The 22,661-nt window shown below is 41.4% G+C and overlaps 1 long non-coding RNA gene across 1 annotated transcript; it reads left to right on the top strand.

The window, feature by feature from the left end:
• The first annotated feature begins 2,207 nt into the window (after positions 1-2,207).
• On the top strand, positions 2,208-20,484 carry LOC143839723 (uncharacterized). The gene is made up of 3 exons (XR_013231831.1): positions 2,208-3,172; positions 17,639-17,834; positions 18,566-20,484. It is a non-coding gene; the product is annotated as an uncharacterized LOC143839723 (long non-coding RNA).
• The last annotated feature ends 2,177 nt before the right edge of the window (positions 20,485-22,661 follow it).

Genomic DNA, 22,661 nt, shown 5'->3' with positions numbered 1-22,661 from the left:
ACAAAGCCTGTGGTAATAATGCACTGCTGAAAGACTTCCGAAAAATGCTGATACAGACAAGCTTTACTGTACACATTGATTTAGATAAAAGGTTTCATTAACCACATATTCATTGCATTGAAATTTGTGGCACATTTTACCAGATATCAGTGCAGATTCCATTACGTCTATGACATGTGTATCAATCATCCCAATGTTGCAGCTTTTCATATTCAAAAGAACTTATAAAACATTCAATTAATTCCCTAAACTCTCAAGAGATGGAGGTGGCTAGGTAAGTGAGGAAATGTATACTGAAGGACTGGGGCCCAGGAATTAAGGGATATGGTGTATCATCATTAATTAAGATAAATCGACATTGCTTCTGCTGAAAGCCCAAAGGGTCCAGCACCAGGCACTTTTCTAGATGAATCAGCCTGTCACAATCTGCCATCTCCAACTGTGACTTGCTTTGTTTATGCATGGGAAGCAATCTAGCATAAAACCTCGGGATCCCATTTTTTATTTTAGTTATTTATTTACTTAATTTGTACATTGCCTTTGGGTGGAAAACCTGACCCTGTGGGGTGGCTTACAATATAAAATTATAAAACAGTGCAAAAACAGATTTTAAAACAATTAAAACCCCAGAATGATTAGAGTCGCTACAGCAGAGAACAAAATAATGGCATTGTGTATTAGGAAATAATAAGTGCTGGAAGGATCAGCAGTGCAATCTGGCTGGCAGAGAACCAGGCATTGTAGACTATGGCAATAACTTTCTAGCCACCTGCAGTGCCTGACAGTCTCTCAGAAGTTTATCTATTTAAAACATTTCTACCCCATTACTAATGGCAAGTTCTCAAGGCAATTTGTAAAAAAGGGGGAGACAGCCTAAAACAATACCAGCTCAACTATACAATAGTAGAAGCTATAATAATGTCAAATTCTAATTAAATTTCATCAAATACCCAGAAATATAATACCCATTTAAATTTGGTGCTCACTCAGATATTCAGAATGTTTCCCAAACAGGCACAGGGAGGGAGTTCCTCAGGCAAGTTACCAATACAGAGGCCCTATCCCTGGTATTTTGAGGGAAGGCAGCACAGTATAGCCCAATCGCCTCAGATGTCAGGAGCTAAGTAGGGTTGGTTCTTGGATAGGAGACCACTAGGAAATATTTTGGAGCCAGCTTGGTGTAGTGGTTAAGAGCAATAGTTTCTAATCTGGCAAACCAGGTTTGATGTCCCACTCCCCCACAAACAGCCAGGTGGGTGGCCTTGGGCTTGTCACAGATAGAGCCATTCTGACCCTCTGAGGCTCTCTCAGCCTCACCTACCTCACAGGGTATCTGTTGTGGGGAGAGGAAAGGGAAGGGGATTGTAAGCCACTTTGATTCTCCTTCTGGTAGAAAAAAGTGGCAGGTAAGAACCAACTCTTTTTCTTCTTCTCTTCTGCAGAAAAAGGCTTCTCGCTTGCCTTGGAAGTCCTTTACTTACTGGGGTCTCCATAAGTCAGTTAATGGAATATGCATATGAACATATCCCTGGTAAATACCCATTTTATATTTCACCCAGAGGCAGACTTCCCATGAATATTTACTTCCATTGCCAGGCAGGTTCATAGGGAAGACAGTAATCTTAAGAACACGTTACTGAGACCAACCCATGTACTATAGGCTTGAAAAGGATAGTAAATACACATGCTTAGGTTTGTTCTGTTAGTTCATAGAAGATTTTTTTTGCCTGCATCTGGTTCCTTTTAGGTCCCTGGCCTCTGGGGAAAGCTTGCAAACAGCAGTTGCCATCGCAGTTCAGTTAATGATAGTACAAGGGACTGAGCTTGTATTTTACTGGAGTAAGAAATTCTCACTTTGATGCTCAAAATATATGCATAAGATTATGACACTAGATTGGGTTTCTTCACATCCATCGATGTTCTGAGCTTTTCATTCAATATAGTTGAGTAGGAGAGAAAACTGGTTAGAAGGATTTGTGTTGGAACTACATTTGAACAGTAAGTTGACTCTTGGAGGGAGACCAGTTTGCCCTGGCAACATTTGAAGCAGCAAGAGACTTAAAGAATTCTGTTTGGTGCTTCTCAATAAGAGAAACAAATATATGTTACTAGGAAAGTGATGATTAGGGCCATAGAGATGTATCTCTGTCAGCATTTTGCTTCAGGCATTTGAGATAGGAAAGTGTTTAATGGTGGGGAAAGGATTATACGCATATTTTAAGTATATCAGACTATAACACTCCAGTCCAGTCTTATCACAAAATGATGCAAATCAGTTTTTTGAGTGGTGGTTTCCAGAGGAGAAGACATTTTTCTGGCTTCATCATCTTCAGGGCTCATTTTTTTTTAAAGAGTGGTACAGATACATATCTCCTCTTCAGGTGCAATGCAGAACACTCTTAATGTCAGTGATACATAGCTGAAATCCATGTCCTTACCTTATAGGCAGTACAGGAGCTGAATTTCCACTGAGGCTTTTGAAGCGTTATTTGGTTATACCTTTGAATTTGAGAGAGCAACAGTTTCCAGTCCATTAATGGCTATTACCTTCCAGTCACATGACTGTATTCTAGACTCTGCTTTTTAAACCAGCTCCCAAATATTTCACTGACTGTAAGAATATATTTCTGTGAGTTGCTGATCTTGCAGAGTGGCCAGACATTGTGTTGTGATCAACACCGTTCTGCCACTTCAAGCAACTTGGCACTTTCTCTCTCTCTTAGCCATTTCCCTTAACTTCAAAGCTTCCCAGCTACACTTTCCTGGGCAATTCATATTCTATTCAAGTGACATAAAAATGGGTGAATATATATATTTTCTCATGTGCGTTCTCTGACTTCTCTGCGTCAAGCCATATAACTCGGTTCTTTGATCATTTTGTCCAAATTGCACGACTTCTGCTAGTTTGGAGCACTGATAATATTAATGGTGATGAAAGGAGTGATAGTGTATGGAGTTAGAAAAATACCAAATATAAAATAAAATAGTGAAGAAAAGCTTCATTTCCTCCTTTACAGTTTTGTTTACTACTAAGTCCTTGCACTATGTTCTAGGTTTCGTCCATACATCATTCACTGTCGCCATGCAATAGAATAATTTGCCTCCAGGATTTTCTGAATGGACAAAACAATTCATGAGGTGAATGCTTCCTATAGCACAATACTGAGCCTCAGTAAGTACATTCTCAGATATAGCTAAGTTAGTGAATGGCATGCACAAACTACGATAAATTGTTAGGTTTAATACGCTGAAACTCTGAAATTTGCACGCTGTCTTGCCCTATTGTGCTCCATTGTATGCGTAATAAATTTGCACAGTCTATATATTCCAGAATTTAATTAAATTGCATTGGCATCTCCGTAATGGTTGAGTTCATAGAGAGCTTTGGAACTTTCCCTGAGTGTTGTGTTTATTTTTGTTTGTATGTTTCACCATTTACTGAAAAAGAATTATCTGCTCTTTTCCCATTGTGAACCACTATGATTTGTATGTTTGTATACTTCAGAGTGTATTATTATTGCTAGACTTTTTGAAATCCATTACCGAACATAATAAAGGCCCACTACCTTTGGAAATTGAATTAGTAATTTTATGAGAATAAAAAAGCATAACATTTTAAGTAACTGAGTCGTCATGATCTGCAAACAATAATCCCTCACGGTTCTTTCTTCTCTGCATCTTAATGACATTCCATCTTTAATTAGTACCAGCTGAGGTGAGCAAAATGAACTCATTTATGTAAGCCTTTGAAATATTGGGATTATTAGCTTTAAAAATCTCTAGTGTTGTTTTGAATACTACCAGTAAATGCTTGCTAATGCTTTCATAGTTGCACAATACCCTTTTCATAGCATTTTTAGAAGCATGGAAGGCAGGACATGGAAAGAACTGTTGCACATAAATTGTGTTCAGAATATGGTGACTAAACAGACAGAACAGCAGAATGTGATATAGTGTCCCAAAATGATGAAGTATACTACTTAAGACTGCAGATGGAGAAAGACATTTTCAGTGTTCCATTCCCCCCCCCCCCGGAATCATTCTGTGTAAGCAAAAACAACCCCCCAAACCCTAGACCATCAATGAGAAAGATTTGACTCTGTTCACGTCTTACTGTGCTGGTTTTCTATTCTGCAGAATTTTTTTCCCTGTGCCAGGTAGCATAGGGAGCATCTTGTTATTCCGCATATAAATGCAGTCTGAATGGTAGTAGTAAGGAACAATCTACTACTTCAGAACTCTTGTCATTTCTTTATCTTATTCTGCTATTTCTGTAGAACAGGCCTGAATATATTAAGAAGAAAAATTTCTTTCCCTCAAAATATGATTACCAACTTCCCACTGGGAACTAGAGATTTCACAGGCAACAAAGATCAGTTCCCCTGGAGAAAGCAGCTGCTGTGGAGGGTGGACTCTATGGCTTTATACTCAGCTGGGCTCCTTCCCTTCCCCCAAGCCCCCTTTCCCAGGCTCTGACCCCAAATCTCCAGAAATGTCCAAACCTGGAATTAGCAGCCCTACCTCAAAAAATACAGCTTTCCACCATAGATGCATTCTGCTCAATTAGATAAAGAGTCTTGATTTCTTTTGGTGGAACTTTATAAAAGGACCTAAGTAGTTCTGTGTCCACAAGCCAGCTTGTGTTTCATGTCCAGCAGCTGAACAGGGAGACATTTTGAAATGGAAGAGAAAGCTTCCCCCCCCCCCAGTGGCATGAGATTTTGCTGCTCAACGGAGAAAAAATCCCATTGTATGTTAGTGAATGGCATGCACAATCCCCAGATCACTTTTCATGTGTGTAGTCACCACAGCTGATTGATGGGATTTTATTTATTTATTTATTTTAACTTCTATATTTCTGCTCTCAAAGACTCGTGGTGGTTTACATTAAAAGAATAAAACAACAACCCTTAAAATCCCCACACATGAAAGGTGGCAATTCGTTAAGATTAACCCCCCATCTCTTCCCCTGCCAAGCATACAGTCTGTAACACTTTCATTAGGAGCGAGGGTCCTGATCTCATTGGTTCTAGGGGATCCCCTCATGGTAACTCTGGGACTACAGCCTGGACTCAGCCATATGCCTGGCTGAAGAGCTCCATCTTACACGCCCTGCGGAAAGCTGGTAGCTTTGGCAGGGCTTCCAGGAGCTCATTCCACCAGGGTGGGGCCAGGGCCGAAAAAGCCCTGACCCTGGTCAAGGACAGGCGAATGTCCTGGGTGCCCTGGATCACCAGTAGATTCATACCCACAGAACAGAGTGCTCTGTGGGGGGGGGGGCATAGGCAGACAAGCGGTCCCGCAGAGAAGCCACATATAGCCTTAAAGGTTAAAATCAATACCTTAAACTTTATCCGGAAACAGACTGGTAACCAGTACAGATGATATAACACCAGTTGGATGTGGGCCCTTCAAGGCAAGAGATGTTCAGAAGAATGTGCCATTGTATGCCTTGCATCATCCACACTGACAATATACACGAATATCCCAATACTGTGCGTAATTGGACAATGGACATGCCAGGCTTAAACCCTTGATGGTCCCCCATCCAAATACTAACCAGGGCTAATCCTCCTATCTAGCCTGGGTTAGCAAGTTCAGCAGGCCACAGCTCTTGGATATATCTTATGTTACTTATTTATTAAAACATTTATATGTCACCTTCCCTCTTGCTTCAAGGCAGCTTGCAATAATAAAATAACATTCCCAGCTTAAAAAACAAAGATAAAATAGCAATCTCAAATTTAGTAGTTCTCAATGCGAGCCACAAGGTTTAGGCATGGCCTGTCCATTGTCCAACTCTGCACAGCATTGGGTTATTCATGTATCTTGTCAGTGTGGATGATATAGTCTAGGTATGAATTATTCATAATTCTTATTCTTTTCCATTGCTTTCTATCAATGCATATCCTGCCACCCATATTTCAAGATGCTTTATCTGTGGTGAATTCTGAAATTAAATTAATTTTAGTTTAAAAGCGCCTTGAATGATAATAATCTCATCCAGTTGAAACTTTTTTTACCTATGAAAATTTATTCTCCTCCGATAGACAGGAGTTTTTTTTTTTTTTGGGGGGGGGGTCAGTTGGCTTCTTATCCCAATTTTATAAGTTGTACAGTTTAAACATTAAAGAGAGAGGTTTAGGTCTTGGATTTATCGAGTATCCATTTCTCTTTCCTTAACTTCACTAATTATAAAATGAGAATACCTACCTTACTGTGTTGTTCCAAAGATGAAACAATTTAAAACTACTTTGGACATTAAAAGTGCTATTTGAATTCTTAATAGATAGACTAGAGGCAAAGTCAACTTAAGGTCTGCATTAAGAGGACTATTTGAAGAGAGAATATAAGCAGAGAAGGTGTCTGCCTAGAAGTGGAACGAGCAATCAGGGAAAAGATGAAGAGCAGGCAGACACCACCAGAATGCCTGAGAAAAGATTAGGGGACCAGAAAAGAAAGGCCAGAGTATGACCCCTGTTGCTTCTCGTTGTGTCTGTCTCCACACAGTAAGAGATTTGGTGTAGTCCCTTGCTGTGCAGATCATATTACCCTCATCCCTTCAGAAATATTTGCAGTGGAATTGATAAAATGCCCTAGTTCTTCTGAAATGTTTGCAGACCTCAGGTGGCAAATTGGGTTTAAAACTCTGGAATCATCCCTTTTAGCTGTATTTTTTTTTAACCCAGTAATTTTATGTGCAGACATTAGTAAGCTATAATGTTTACGTCCATCCTATGAAAACCAATGCAAGTTGCAAAAGTATGTCCCTTTCCCTGGACCTACCAGCAGCTCTAGTAGTGAGCTCCTGTCTTCATGAAAAAAAAACGCAGCTTCTCTACTAGGGCCATTTGTTTCTTCCTTCAAAGTGTGCAGGTGTGCGCAGAGTAGTTGTCATTGCCTGGCATCTTGGACTTAGCCATCCAACTTTGCCTCTTAACTAACATGGTCTTTTGCTACTGTTGGTGCTTGTTTCCGTTGAAACAACGGCAAGGTGTTAAAGTTCAATGGCCGAAGAAAGGAACACTGTAGTCTTCTAAGTCCACAGAAATCATCAGAGATGAATCTGACAAGTAGGGTAGCTCATAGGGGATCTCCTATGAACTTACTATGGATGAGTTGGTGATGAGAGTGAAATTGCATTCTGTGCAAAATTCTTCATCACTGGATATAGATTTTGAAAATGCTATGGTTAAATTTTATTGGCACATTGCTTAATCAGGTGAACAGTGTCCTGCATATCATAGGAAACTAATGACAGTTCCCCTTTAAGAAAACCATTACCAGGAATAGTTATGTTTAAAGCTATTAAATTCACTCAAGTAGAGGTGAGAATAATTTTAATGGTGTGTGTAAATTACTCTGGAGAAAAAGCATATTTATGTAATGATTATTGAGGATTACATGGCATGGCGTTATTTCATTACTAAAGAAGTATTAACAATTTATTAGTCTAGAATAAATGCACCAAGCCCCTTTCTCTGCCAGCTGAAATTGAGGGCTATGAAATATTGTCTTAGGCAATGTTAAAAACCAATTAATATCATACATGAATGGAAGATGATAAAGGAGTAGGTCAAAAGCTGGAGCATTCTGCAAGATATGAACAATAGATTATTTGAGATTTCGGGTTAAGGATACAGTTTGGAGGAGTAACTAACAACAGTAGTAACAGTAGTAACAGCAGCAACTGGATTGCTCCGCTCTATTAGCAAAAGAGGACACATTTTAAAAACTTTGCATATTTGCAGCAAACCTGGAGAAGCCCCAGTTTCTGCTTCTCTGCAGCAAAGCAGTGGGGAAGGGATAATTTGCATGAAGAGGTCTTTCAGGGGGTGCTTAGGTTTTTCCCCATTGATCTATTTATTCTAGATCTTAGACACAAGCTGAAACTCCAAAAGCAGCTTTCCTACATCAGCTAGTGCAAAGCATCTAGAGGTGGGGGAGATAGTATGGGAAAATGCTATTTCCCCTTTTATTTGTGTCCCACAAATCATGACCCCAGCATGCCAGTTTCCAGAAGATGTGGTAGGCCAGAATGCCCAGACTGATGCTGCTTGCCCTAAGTCAAATTCTGATAGTGAGTGAGCATGGCAAGGTGCTCTGAACCTTCCTCATTCTTAGGGCCAAACTAGATGATACTGTGCCCCTGACTCTGCTACACAGACAGGGTGCAATTTTAAAGCTTCATTGTTAACTTTTCAAACCAGTACTGTCCTGCTAGAGACTGTAGTGTGGGGCGGGGGTGGGAGGGATAAGGAGATTACTGCCTTCGGGAGCTGAAATGGCTGCATGGCCATTTGGCACTGGAAAATGGCTGGGAGGGAGAGACAAGAGCTCCCACTGTATCATAGTCCTCAGTGGGCCTGAGCTCCTGCAGCATTTTTAAGATTTAAAATCTAAACTCCAAAATGGCACCATTTCCTCTATAAGACTTCGGGATGCAGTATCATCTGCTCAGGCCTTTATATTACTCTTCTCACTTTGAAACTCCATAGAGTTCCAGTATAAGTGTCATTCCTTAATGTCAGAAGACTGCTTCCTTTGAGCTAGGAAAGTATTAATGTGATGGTCAGTTGTTGTTGTTTTTTCAGTTTAGTGGGTGTCACATGATCCCAAAGCTTCGGAATGTGATGGGATTTTGCTTTTAAAATTATTATACAGTCAACAAGAGCAATGATAAGGCACCTTGTAGAGTATCATTATACCGTAAGAATAGTAATCGTGGAAATGGTGCTAATGGCATTGATTGAAGAACTTTGCCAATGATATGTAGGATTAGAATTAAATGCAGATGAAGAGGAGCGACAAGCTTCACACCACGTTCATTTGTTTGAATATTTACCTTTCTGCCAGCTCTAGGAACAGCTCTCAGGCTAATAGTCCTTAGCCCCTTGCCTCCTGGTCATGCCTAGGCCTTAGGTACCGTTGTGCAAAGGAGAAACAAACTCAGTTGTGAGCCAAGTGGCTGCATATTTCCCACTGGATATTTCCCTTGCCTGGTTGATGAATGCATAGTCTTATGTACAAACAATTGTATATATAGCTCAATGGCCAATTACATGTAACATTTCTTCACTTGTTTAAACTTGTTCTCCTGGGTTCCCTTCAGCCACATAGCAGCTGTGGAGAACTGCTTCTAAAAATAAAAAAGGAAAGCTCAAATAAGTTCAGAATGGCACTGTAAGGAGGAGTCCTTTTCCTCACAAGTTTTGTGCATATGAGTAGCAAAATCTGCAAAATAACTCCCATGTAGCATCATTCAGAGTCCATTATTCTTTCTTTCTTTCTTTCTTTCTTTCTTTCTTTCTTTCTTTCTTTCTTTCTTTCTTTCTTTCTTTCTTTCTTTCTTTCTTTCTTTCTTTCTTTCTTTCTTTCACATAATTGGAACACTGGAAAAGAAGGGTAAACCAACAAAGAAACAAAGCATGTTGTTGACCCCCTCAGTCCATTCATACAAGAAAGAGTTTAGTTTATAGTTGAAATCTGTTCCTCAAAGTCCACAACTGCATAGGTCATATTATATTCAAGACTGAATTCGAAGATTAAGTTCTGTAGACACAATTGACTTTTGTTTCACTGAAATCATCTTTCTTACCATCTGCATTATATTCATGGTTGTACATTTCAAGTTCTATAGAATCGTAGTGCTGGAAGGGGCCATACAGACCATCTATTCTAGCCCCTTGTTCAATGCAAGCTTGAACAAAGTATCCAGGTTAAGTAGCTGCCCAGCCGCTGCTTGAAGACTGCCAGGATGGGGAGCTTAACAGGATGGGGAGTTGATTCCATCGCTGAACTACCCTGTGAATTTTTTTTTTCTGGTATCTAGCCAGTATCGTTCTCCACGTAGTTTAAACCCATTACTTTGGGTCCTATTCTCCACTGCCAACAGTAAACTTTCCCTGCCCTCCTCTAAGTGACAACCTTTCAAATACTTAAAGACAACAATCATGTCCCCTCTCTCATACTTCCAGTAGTCATATTACATTTCTCATAACTGCAGTCAGTCAATAATATCATAAATATAATTTATGAGAACTAAATAAATATTAGTTAACAGACTTCATTCTTTCTGCCTTAATATCAAAACTATTATACTGAGAAGACTATCTGTAACTATTGTTATTAGCACTGCTGTCCAAATCATCATTAGTAGCAGGTGTAATCTTGCAGGGATATGTACGTAATAGAGTTGTACTTTCATGCCTGGTTTTGGAAATATTTTAGTATAATTTTTGTTTTCATAGTGTTTTTAGTTCTGGCAAAAGGTCAAAAGATTGATAAAATCACGGTTAATTAATTCTTCCTGGGTATGATTCACATAATTGCTGGCTTAGGGAGTGGGTGTGTGCGTCTTCTCCATATAGGACTTTTGATGTGTGCTTAAACCCAATTTCTGTTGCCCACTTACCTCTGGCAGGAAAAGGTTTGAAAGGTTTAGAAATGTGGCTATAGAAATCAAGGCACACACATACACTTTGTGTCATATATTATACTGCATACCCATTAGAGGTAATGTTGTGAGGTGTTTGTGTGTGTGTGTGTGTATATATATATATATATATATATATATATATATATATATATATATTCCAGAAAGGTGTTAATACACAAAGTTTATGTATTAGTTGTTACATTCTAGTTTCTTCCACAAGGAATCAAATTGGCATGCATAGGATTTTCAGGCATTTCCCATCCAAGAGCCTGCTTAGTAGAAATGAACAAATTTTGTAATACTGCTTTGATTTGAACTTTCTCTTTTATGTGTCAAACTCCACATTTTTCTTCCATCCCATGCTGTATCCATTGAAGAAGCAGTGCACTTGTTTTGAGAAAATTTAAAGCCTCATACAGCACAACAGTTATGTTATACTAGCTTCAAAGCCCATTCCAAAGAAGAGGCCTTGAAAGGGTCTCCTCCCCTGGCCAGGCAGCGTAAGGTGGATTTGGGCTGCAGCTCATGGCCAAATCAAGTGGGGCGGGCAAGGCCTGGGCAGCTCATTAGCAGGGCCAAGACAGAGCTCCTTAGCAGGCAGTCAGCAGGCTGGGAGGCCCTCGTCAGCAGGCCCAGCCTAGCAGGCCAGGAGGCCCTTGTTAGCAAGCCATCCACCACGACCCTTTGCCCAGGGCCCTCTCACCTGCTGCTGGTTCCAGGCACTAAGGTGTCTGAGAGCAAAGAGGCTAGAGTCCAGGGCCAGAGGGTGGGAGCCGCAGGGGCAGGGCCAATCAGGACAAAGCTGGCTGCACCCTTATTGGACCTATTCCAACTTGGACAGCCGGACATGTCCCACCCCCTAGGCTGTTTCAGAAATATATAGAGGAACAACAATGGATAAGGATAAGGGAAGGTCCAGACTTTACTTTTCTTCATCTTTGTGCTTCGTTGTTTGTTAGTGAATGTACCCCTTCCTTTCTGTGCTGTAACTGAATGGGTGAGCTAATGAAAAACTGAGTTCCTTGGGGAACCATTTTATGGTGGGAGCTTCAAGCAACCAGCTATCCCATTGCCACTCAATTATCTGTTGCCCAGCCCAACCAGACCAAAGAGAAACCATAAAGTTGTTATCAAATGAGGTTTTCCAAACTTCCCCCAGTGCCCAAATTAATTTCATCAAGATTAGTGACCCTTGTGAAATTACTAGGTGGGGCATATCATGGGTGAATTTATATTAGCTCAGTTCCAAATGCACATCCCTCATTTTCAAGGAAATGAGCTGTGGACACAGTGATGGCCTGTAGATCAGTGGTCCCCAACCCCCCGTCCAGGGACCGGTACCGGTCCATGGATCAGTTGGTACCGGGCCGCGGCTCCTCCTCATCCTCCTCCCCGGCTGCTGCCTTGGGGGCTACAATTGCCACTCTGCTGCTAGCTCACCTTTGTTTCTCTCCAGAAGCTACCATGGCTGGGTCTCCCCCTCAGCATGGCACTGCGTAGCTGCTGCTGGCAGCACCCCCCAGCAGGTGGTGGGAAGTCAGGGGCAGCAGCAGGAGAGCAAGTAGAGCAGGGGCTCAGGTGGCGGCGATGTACTTCAGCAGAAAACTATCCTCCCCCGGGCCTCAGTAAAATTGTCAAGCATTGACCGGTCCCCGGTGATAAAAAGGTTGAAGACCACTGCTGTAGATTACTATTCCAGTGCTAAAATGGCATTTAGGTGACACATTTTATTTGTATCTTTCTCGTATCTGCATTGAAAAAACACAAAATATCAAATACTTTTAATCACATTTCAGGCTTAAATGACATCTAGCCTAACAGCAGAACGGTATTAGAAAACAATTCAAAAACATTATTAAGCCCAGAATAATTCAGTAGATAATATGGAGTGGGCCAAAATTCAGCAAATGAATCATTCAGAGCAACAAGTTACGATTTAAGGCTTCACACAGCTATTTTCTTTCGTTTTTTAAAAGGTCCCTTCGTCTTACTGTAAAAGCTTAATCTGTTTATTCACTTTTCACCGGACAAAGCGCTGTTTTAATGCTCTGCTGCTGCATTTGGCAGTGTTACAATTACATCATTAGAGCAGCAATGCTAAGAAGAAGAACATTAAACTCTTTCAGCTCCTTAGCTCTTCAGTAGCCTTCCTGCCAGCATGTGATATTAATTAAATTCTAAAAGCAGCCCATCTAGTTTAAATTGTATTCTGATACTGCTAGGAAGTGTGATTGGAGTCACAATAAAGTTCTAGACTCCAGTAACGGAGCACGGGATCAGGAGCCACGAATTCCCATGGGGATAGTCATAGTAATAATGGTACTTGTTTTCTCGACAGGTTCCTAACCGCTTTTTTTCTATCTGAGCAGTAACAACATATTTAAAAGTTATGCCACCTCCGCCAACTACCCAGTGATCAGGATAGCCTGATCTTAACTCATTTGTGCACTCAGTGTTATGTATTAATGTTACACTTATGCACGGGAGGTCAAGCCTAGCCCATTCCTTTTTCAGCAAAATACATTCAAGAGCATTTATAGAAAGTGTGAACTGCAGGACTGGAAGAATTGTTCTGTTTTGGAAATCCACTGCATTCAGATCAGTGAAATCTGAAAGAGTTTGTCCCCAGGGAAGCGTAGACTGCAAGGTTCAGCAGCAACGACAAATATGAAAAAAGAAAGGGGGTGAGAAAGAGAGAGAGAGAGAGAGAGAGAGAGAGCAAGTACTCTACCTAGTTGCATGGCCAGGTGGCTGCCAAGAGCACAGGTGGAGAGATACCATGCCATGTCTATGTTACTATGCATGCCTGGGTGAAAAACTGCTAATGTATCACTGGTGCAAACACCAGTTTCCACAGGTTCCAGAATTTTAAAAAATTAAGAAACAAGAACCACCCTGTTCAGTATTTGTGTAAGACATTGCAAGTATGCACCTGTGGATTTTAATTTCTTTTGTGGCTTTCTTTATTTTGCATTTATGTGTTTGTATTCTGAACTCCTCCTTGTTCATATGTAAAGTTTCTCCTGAGGTGTAATGTTCAGTTCATCTTCGGGTCACAGTCCTAAACATTTTTACAAGAGGATAAGTTAAGTTGCTGTTCAGATCACACTACCATGGAGTGCATTTTTTTCAGCTGACACAATGGAATGCTGAAAAAAGAAAGGCAAACATTTATTGTTAGGTAATCAGGCTGTATTATGTTCTATATTCCCACATTCACTTCTGACTTGGTGACAGCTTGTATTTATCCTGTCAATTGAAAGCTTGACAACTAACAGGCTCTCTGAAGTTTTGCTATATTAAGGGATGCTCATAAGAAATATTTCCCTGTGTGAAGTAGAAGATATACAGAGATCTTCTTGGAGAGAGCATATGAAACTGGCCATAATATCAGCCATAATGCTTATTTTCCTTTCAGTTCGTCTTGATGCAGACACAGCATGCTGGTCGGAACCATAAAGCCCAGAACTCTATCAGAACCATTACCTCATAGAGATAGATTGAAATGGGTAGCCATGTTAGTCTCTCTGTAGCAGACTAACTTCTCAGCAGTAACTCACAAAAGCTTGTATCCTGCCATAAATTTGGTTAATCTTTGAGGTGCTACTGGACTCTTGCTATTTTCTATTACCTCATAGAGTTTAGACTCATTGCTTCTTGCCTCCACAGGGATGGTGGAGCCATTAAGATGGTCCAGCCCAGGCACTTGATGAATTCTAATGGCTTTCCTCACCTCCACCACTGATGACTCTGGAAGTTCTAACTGCTGTCTGGAATAGGGAGATGTCCTGGGCTATTGACACAATTGTCTCTAAGTTCTCTCTTATCCTAAATAGACTTCCTGGTTTACAGGGGAACTGATGGCTGTGAAACAGCCACACTGATAGCGAGAACATTGCTGATGGAAAATTCAAAGCAAGACTGACCAAATATGGCATGCAGCTCATATTAGCTGTAATCAATTTGCTATTTACTTTGCAGACAAAATAGCATAGATCCACTCTGTGGTAGACAATAGTGTGGATGCATGTTCAGATAGTATTCAATTTATACAGATACCTTTTAGCTTATAGTACCCAAAATGGGGAGGAGAGATGTACCACTTGTGTCCTTAACCCTTCTCCTTCCTGGTTGAGAAGCTTCTAGAAGGGAGCTGGCTAAAAGAGAACAGGAGTTATAATGCCTGTGTTCAATATGGAAGTGATTAGGTCCATTCTGGAGGGCTGGGGGGGGGGACTTCCAATCTCCAATATTTCATCCTTGTAGGCTGTGGCTCCTTGGGAGGTGGTGGGTTCTCCATCTTTGAGAATTTTTAAACAGAGGCTGGATAACCATCTGATGTAGAGGCTGATTCTGTGAAGGTTCAAGGAGGTGGCAGTTTACAATGGATGAGCATGAGGGTTGGACTAGATGACCTAGTAGGTTCCTTCCAACCCTGCTGGAGGTGGCATAACTTTTAGGATTCTATGATTGTAAGTATGTATATAATAGAACAATCTGCTCCACCCCTAATATCTGTGTTATTTAGTTTGGTCCTATTGGATAAAGCTCTTGTTTTCAGTTTCCAGTTTTGCATGTTAGCTGGAGTTATCTCCTTGCAAATAAATAGTTGATGTTTTGAGCCAGCTTGTCTCTGTTAAATGGACTTGAGAACAGCCAAAGGAGACATTACAAGGTTAGAGAGATATGTGGTCTATTATTATTGTAAATAAAATGCTTACATAATTAAAAATGTTCAAATATATGAAAAAACATGTCCTTATTTACAAAGAAAGTTAAAAACACTATATGGCCTCAATACTACCCTCACATACAAAATCAATTATCAAAATCTTAAACCAGCACCAAATAATCAGGACCAAACAAATTTAAGTGCAGTCACTTTCTTCAGTGGTGAGGCACGCATTTGGTCCAGGTTATTTGTTCATATCTCTTTAACCTTGGGAGGGGGAGTGGTTCTTGATTTGGGTATTATTTTGGATGACTCCCTTTCAGTGGAGACCCAGGTCACAGGAGTAGCCTGCATGGCATTTTTCCATTTGTACCAAGCAAGGCTACTAGTGCCTGTCCTTAGACTGCTTGGTCACAGGCATCCATGCAACGGTCCCCTGTAGACTGAACTTCTGTAACTTGTCCACCCGGGCCTGCCCTTGTCCCAGACCAGGAAACTACATCTGGTGCAGAATACAGCTGCTAGGGTCCTCACAGGTACATCTTTGATGACTGCTTCAGCAATCATCGAAGCCCGAGGTGGCCAGCGCCATGGTGCAGAGGGGAGGGGCAGCACTGGTGGTGGTGCCACTGGTGCCACCCCCCCCTGCACCACGGCACTGGCCACCTTGGGCTTTGATGATTGCCGAAGCAGCCGAACCGCGCTGGACCACACCAGAGCACAAAACCCTAATCTGCACATTTGTCTCATTGTGAATACTCCTGTGTGCCATGCAGGTGAGAGTGGGCACTAAGGGTGCTTGTTGTGTATAGAATCATAGAATCATAGAATCATAGAGTTGGAAGGGGCCATACAGGCCATCTAGTCCAACCCCCTTCTCAACGCAGGATCAGCCCTAAGCATCCTAAAGCATCCAAGAAAAGTGTGTATCCAACCTTTGTTTGAAGACTGCCAGTGAGGGGGAGCTCACCACCTCCTTAGGCAGCCTATTCCACTGCTGAACTACTCTGCAAGAAGTCTTGCCCTCCTTCCCACAACACAGGCACTAGACCCATTCTCCTGGAGCCTGGCTGTCACAGGGCATCCACATACCCTCCTTGTGATCTCTTCCTGGGGCTCTCCAACAAAGACTCCCCCAGACAGGAAGACTCTGATAGCACTGATTCAGACATTGGTTGACAGAGGCTCTCCCTTCTCTGAGAGGTTGGCAGCAGTGCCAAGCGCCTCAGACAAAAAGACTCTGAGTGACATTGATTCAGACAGAGGCGGGTGAAAGCCCCTCCTCCCTAACAGGAAGGCCCCCACATGCACCATCACTAATGTTACCACTTATCAGAGAGGAAGAACAGCACTGATTCAGACAGTCTTGAAGCACCAAACATCCAACTCCACTGTTATTGATTATTCATCAGGTTATTAGGTCATTGTACCAATTTATTCCATTGGATGCCAGCTACCCCGTGAGGGGACTGCACTCTGCTTGCTATTTATACATCTTTCTCAGACGGCTTTAACCCTTTCTAATGTAAGTAAATGGGGGGACCATTAGGAGGTTTAGAATAATTTTCACAGGGCAATGTATGATCATCACTGGTGTTTCATTTCTAATTACGTATCTTCCTAGCCCAGACAGACTTTTGATCCAGACTCCTTTGTTCTTTTTCTTCTGATTCTTTTATTTTCAGGCATAGTAGCTTAATACAGTATTCCACACCATGCTTCCCTCATCCCCTAGCCAGGAACTGGCTTCTCTTTTGCCCAAGAGTTTTCTTGAACATTTCCTGGTGGCTGACTTCTATGCCAGATTTCAGGGCCAGCGCATCTCATCTTGCTACCATGTTGCTGGTTGACAAGCCTTTTCAGCTTGCTTCCTTAACATCTCCCTTGTTCCTATCATCTTCTCTCGTGCTCTGTTTAAATCCAAAGTCATTATAGCAGTGAAATACCTCCTTTCTCTCATCCTCACTCCCTTCTCTGGAGATCCTGCCATCTGCAGCTAACTCTGATTTTCTCAGCCAGTATATCTCCCTCAGCATTTCTGTTCTTGAGAGGGTTGTGGTGGGAAAAAATGTACAGACTCCACAGTGGCAAATATTCCTTGGAAAGGGAAAACTCAGCAACGGCTAAATGTCTCAAGAAAACATGTAATAAATATGAATGTGAATTGATTGTTTTAGTCTTTGGGGAACACTTACCCCTGTTGCTTCTCCATGTTCTACTCTTAATTAATTTCCATGGGTTTGAAAGGGAAGCACATTTTGAGTTGCAACTTCCTTCCATTCCTATCCAGCTGTTGGTAGAAAGTGCCATAAAATCACACCCAATTTATGGTATCCCTGGAGGGTTTTCAAGGCAAGAAACATTCAGAATTGTTTGGCAGTTGCCTGTCTCAGGATAGCAGCTCTGGATTTCCTTGGTGGTCTCCAATCCAGGTAACAACTAGAACCAATTCTGCTTAGATAGGGCTGACCTGGGCCATTCAAGTCAGGGGATATCTTATACTCAGAGACAACTTGTTTGCATCCTAGGGATCATACTGCCTTCCAAATTCCATGGAGATCGGAGAAAGAATCCCCATTTAATAAGCAAAATTCTCACACAGAAAGAACTGGTGGCTCTTGTATTTAAGTAAGATGGTGTCTGTTGCAACACAGATCACAGCATTTTCTACTACCAGAGCTGGACTACTGGAGTAAATTCTTGAAATTATCTGAGAGAAGCAAGGTAAGCTGAAGGTGTAAATACAGTCTGTGTCCTTACCACTATGTTCCATTTTTAATCCCTCCCCGATTTTCTTTTAATATACAAATGGTATAATTGAGCACAGGATGATTTTCTCAGTTGACCCTGAGATTTAAAAAATAGTGTGTCTGTCTTTGCCAGCACAAGGTCCTAGCTCAAGGTTCTATTCCAAATTAGGCCCTCACTGCTGCTTTTCAAGGTAAAATGTGCAGTCAAATTGCAGTTGACTCATGGAAACTCGTGAAGGTCCACCCCATGGAATTTTCAAGGCAAGAGATGAGAAATGCAGACACAGACTTGAATGAGGAATCATCCAAACTGGCTCTTGATACAGGCCCTGATATTAATGAAGGACCCATGTAACCTGGATAAGAAACAATTCTGATTCTCTCATCCAAGGAACAGTTTAGATGAAAACGGCACTAGACCCAGCTTGGTGTAGTGATTAAGAGTGGTGGCTTCTAATGTGGTGAGCAGGGTTTGATTTGCCGCTCTTCCACATGCAGCCAGCTGAATGACCTTGGACCAATTTTAGTCCTAGTAGAGCTGTTCTCACAGGGCAGTTCGGTCAGAGCTTTCCCACCCCCACCTACTTCACAGGGTGTCTGTTGTGGGGAGAGGAAGGGAAGGTGATTGTAAGCCACTTTTAGGCTCCTTTAGGTAGTAAAAAGTGAGGTATAAAAACAAATTCTTCTTCTTCTTCTTCTTCCTAGAAACAGCAGTGGATGCCCAAGTGTGTACCCCAAAGATGAAGCCAGAGCCCTATTCTTCTTGATGGCCTCCAAAATCACAGTCACCAAGCCCCATTTTCCAGATGTGCCAGAGGACCCACAAAGACAGCATCTCAGTACTAAAAGATTCTAAATATTAGTATGGGCTCCTTAAGCACCACTCATAGACCTAGGAGGATGGTGCCCCAAGATGGTGCCCATCTAGATCTTGTTGGAGTCTCCTGAAGTAGTCAGAGGTTTAATGTGGACCCAGTTGCAGTAGTCAGCCTCAGAGCTTTCTGAAGTCCTACCATGCACCTCTAGTAAAGCCTGACTTTGCAGGCAGTCCAGAATGGTGATCTGCTCTGTGCAGCCTATTTTTGCATGAACTTGAGTTGTCCTAAAGACACTGAACCAAGATTAAACTCATCAGCAGATTTGAGGAACCAGATCATCTTCACTGGCTCTTACATTTAGAGATCCTCGATGCATCTTCACAGTAGATTTCTGGTTTTGGTCTACCTCTCATGGGCAGCAGAGAAGAGGCAGGGAGAATGCCTTGCTTTCTCTTTTTCCCACAGTCTGCAGTGTGTACAGTTGGAAAATAAAAACAATGCCTTGGATCCAGCAATGTGCAAGCAGAAATATAAACAGACTCAGCATAGTTCCAATTGTGCAAGATCTAGTGGAATAACTAGTAATTTACATGCTAAATCTTATAATGCTCAGAAATTGCCTGCACAATGTATTTCACCAATGAAAGCACCACATCTTTCACAAATTCTTCAGACATCTGCTTGTGCAAGTAACCTAGGGCATGCAGAAATTTTCCAATGGAGCCAAATGTTTCCTCCCTGCAGGAAGGCAGGTGCAGTATTTGTTTATTTGTTTAGAAAGTTCCTATGCTACTTCTCCAGAATCCTGTCTGAAGTTGCTTAGTCCAGCTTGAGGCAGAAGTATGGGAACAAAAAACAACAATCAGCAAATAACCATATGTACTTATATAGATGAAAGAAAATCAACGGAGTCAGAAAGAAAAAAATGCTGTTTCAAGACTCACCTATCAGGAAAATTCTGAGAACATCTGCTATTTTCTAGTTGAGAGATACCTGTTAGATAATCTGCTGAACCACCTTCTTTCTTCACTACCCTTTCCTCGTGTAACTCTAAAAATCAGACAGCAAAATTCAAAAAACAGTTGTGTCTGTGATTATTTTTAACAATTTGATTCAGTATATTACATAGAATGGTAGGGATTTGTTTCAGATATGGGTTAGGTGATTACCTAATCCTCATCCTGAACAATAAAACTGCAGTAATAGTCCGTAGGAGGTCTGATCCAGTTTTCTTATATGTGCATAATTCCTACGATGTTTCAGGACATTTAAAAATTGTCTGCGTTTATGTACTCTGTATAAATGTTAATTCACGCAACAATGTGGAATCAAAATTTCTGTATTAAGGAATATTGCAGCAGCTCAAATATCTGGAAAAAGCAGGAGTAGAATGGCTTTTAAAATATCTTTCATATAAATTACACATAAGAGTGGAAAATTGGGACATTGCTATTCAGGACCATCTTGCAAGTACTTTGCTTGTACTAGAAATGGAGGATCATGTTCTTGAAGCTAATCATGGTAAAGGGAGTCTGCAGCCAACCAAAGACAAAATATACTGCATGGCTGTTTCTAATCTAGTTAAAATAAATAAATAAAAGACCAAGCACTTCCGAATTTTCAGCATGAGCAACACAAAAACACATTAAAGTTTAAATTTTCCTACAGTGCTCTTTAATGAAGGGAAAGCACAAGAATAAATGGCACACATTTACTTATTCTGGTGAATTACTATTGCTGGGATTTCTACAGGTGGCTTTTAAAAATATTTTCCATTTAATTCCATCTCGCCTGTTTTTAATCAGCTCCTGGCTATTATTACCTTTCTCTGCACCACCCCTCCCCATACCTTGGCAAAGCAATTAAAATGAAATGAAAAGCTTTCCAATATTTATAATGGTTCATCACAAACAGCAGGCTATGAAGCTATTGGGAGGGTATTACTACTCGTTATGCCTCAGAATGAAACCTGGTACCCTAGAGATGCTCTAACTGTCACAGAGAGAAAGAAAGTGCCTGCTTAGCAACATCAGGCGCCATTTGCGCGCACCAGCCTGGTGTTCCGTTTCACACTGACTCCCCACTGAAAACACAGACTAATTCAAGGTGTCTGTCTTTTTATTCAAAGGCCCTAAAGAGGCGACTGAATGCTAATTATTAGGTCTCGTTTCTCTTGGTTGTTCTTTGTGCCAAGTAAGAGTAATGAGTGACAATTCCCCATTTCTTACCGCTAACAATCAGAGGAGAGATGGAATCCGGTGTGGATGTTTGTGCACGGCATTGAACTTGTTACTCATTTTTAATGCAGGTATCTTAGCTCAGGATGGATTTCTTCCAAAGGAACCCCAAGAGGCTCCCATCAAACACAAATTTTAGAGGCAGTCTTCTACACAATGTACATTACCAAACTGGAAATTATCTAACATCAAACGTATCTGAATGTAAATGAATACAAACACTAATTAAATATTAATACATACAGGAGCCTGCAGCCAAAAGAATTGGTTGATAAGATCCAATCAATTCCGAGCACACACACAGGCTGAGGCCCCCCAGAGGTTTTGAACGTGCAGCGTGCAACTTTCTTGCCTTCTCCCTTCTGCAGCTGCAAAAATACCCTCCCCATCAATCTTGTTCCAGGAGTCCCCCATTTCTCAGGAACAAGATTTCAGAGGGCATATCAGGTTGCTGGTAGAGTGAGAAATCAAGAAGGGTGTGCTCCACAAGCACAAATCCTGCCACCCATTGAAAGTCCCAGTTATCAAAGCCATAACTGTCTGTTGCCTTTTGTTGCCAAAGTCACAACACTGCAATGAATGCAGAAGCCACCCAACTATGGACCAAGTTTTTATTGGGGGGGGGGGGTGAGAAACCTGGTACTGCCAGTGTATCTAGTCCACTATCTTCTCATCCTTGAAGATAGGGAGTAAGGGTTTAAACTCGAAACTATTTTATGTCCATGTAATATTGTTGGGAAGGGCACGGTTATAATTTTCATTAAATATTGGGAGGTTTATCAAAAGCATTATCTTGGAAAATTGTGTTGGAAAAAACATGTTTTGGTTAATATCCATCCTCTATTTTTTGGGCGAAATGCTTTCAGATTTTTGAGATCATTATTTTTAAGCAATTGGCAACAAAATTTTGTGGAACTAGTCCTCCCTCTCTTTTAAAGACACCATCTTCCCAATAATCCTAGTGGATTTGAGGTTGCCAGCTCTGGGTTGGGAAATACCTGGAGACTTTAGGGGTGGATATGAGAGTGAGAGGGATTTGGGGTGGGGAAGAACCTCAATGAAGTATAAAGCTATGGAGTCCACCCTCCAAAGTAACCATTTTCCCAAGGTAAACTGATCTCTTTAGTCTGGAGATGAGCTATGATTCCAGGGGATCCCCAGGTCCCATCTGGGGATTGGCATCTCTAAGTGAACTGGACAAAAGTTGCTAGTTTGTATTTTTGCCTGTATTATTCATTATGGAGAAAAAACACACCACAATGCTCTTTTCCAGAACTGAGCCAGTTGGGCTGGGAGAAATAACACAAGAAAGAGCTGCTGGGAAAGTGAGCTTTTTTCTGCCTTTCCTAAACTGCTATACTGCTGGAGAGCTTTACTGTTGTTGCTTTGAGAGAGGATAGATTTCGAGGTTGAGGTTGAGGGTGAATTGGTGCTTGTAGCCAGCTTGGCGTAGTGGTTAGGAGTGCTGACTTCTAATCTGGCGAGCCAGGTTTGAATCTGCACTCCCCCACATACAACCAGCTGGGTGACCTTGGGCTCGCTACAGCACTGATAAAGCTGTTCTGACCGAGCAGTAATATCTGGGCTCTCTCAGCCTCACCCACCTCACAGAGTGTCTGCTGTGGGGAGAAGAAAGGGAAGGTGAATCTAAGCTGCTTTGAGACTCCTTTGTTGAGAAAAGCAGCATATAAGAATCAACTCTTCTTCTGCTGCTGCTGCTGCTGCTGCTCTTGGAGGGTTTTTTCT

Source organism: Paroedura picta, chromosome 6, assembly GCF_049243985.1.
Source record: "Paroedura picta isolate Pp20150507F chromosome 6, Ppicta_v3.0, whole genome shotgun sequence".
NCBI lineage: Eukaryota > Metazoa > Chordata > Lepidosauria > Squamata > Gekkonidae > Paroedura > Paroedura picta.
This window is presented reverse-complemented; position numbering and strand designations above follow the sequence as displayed.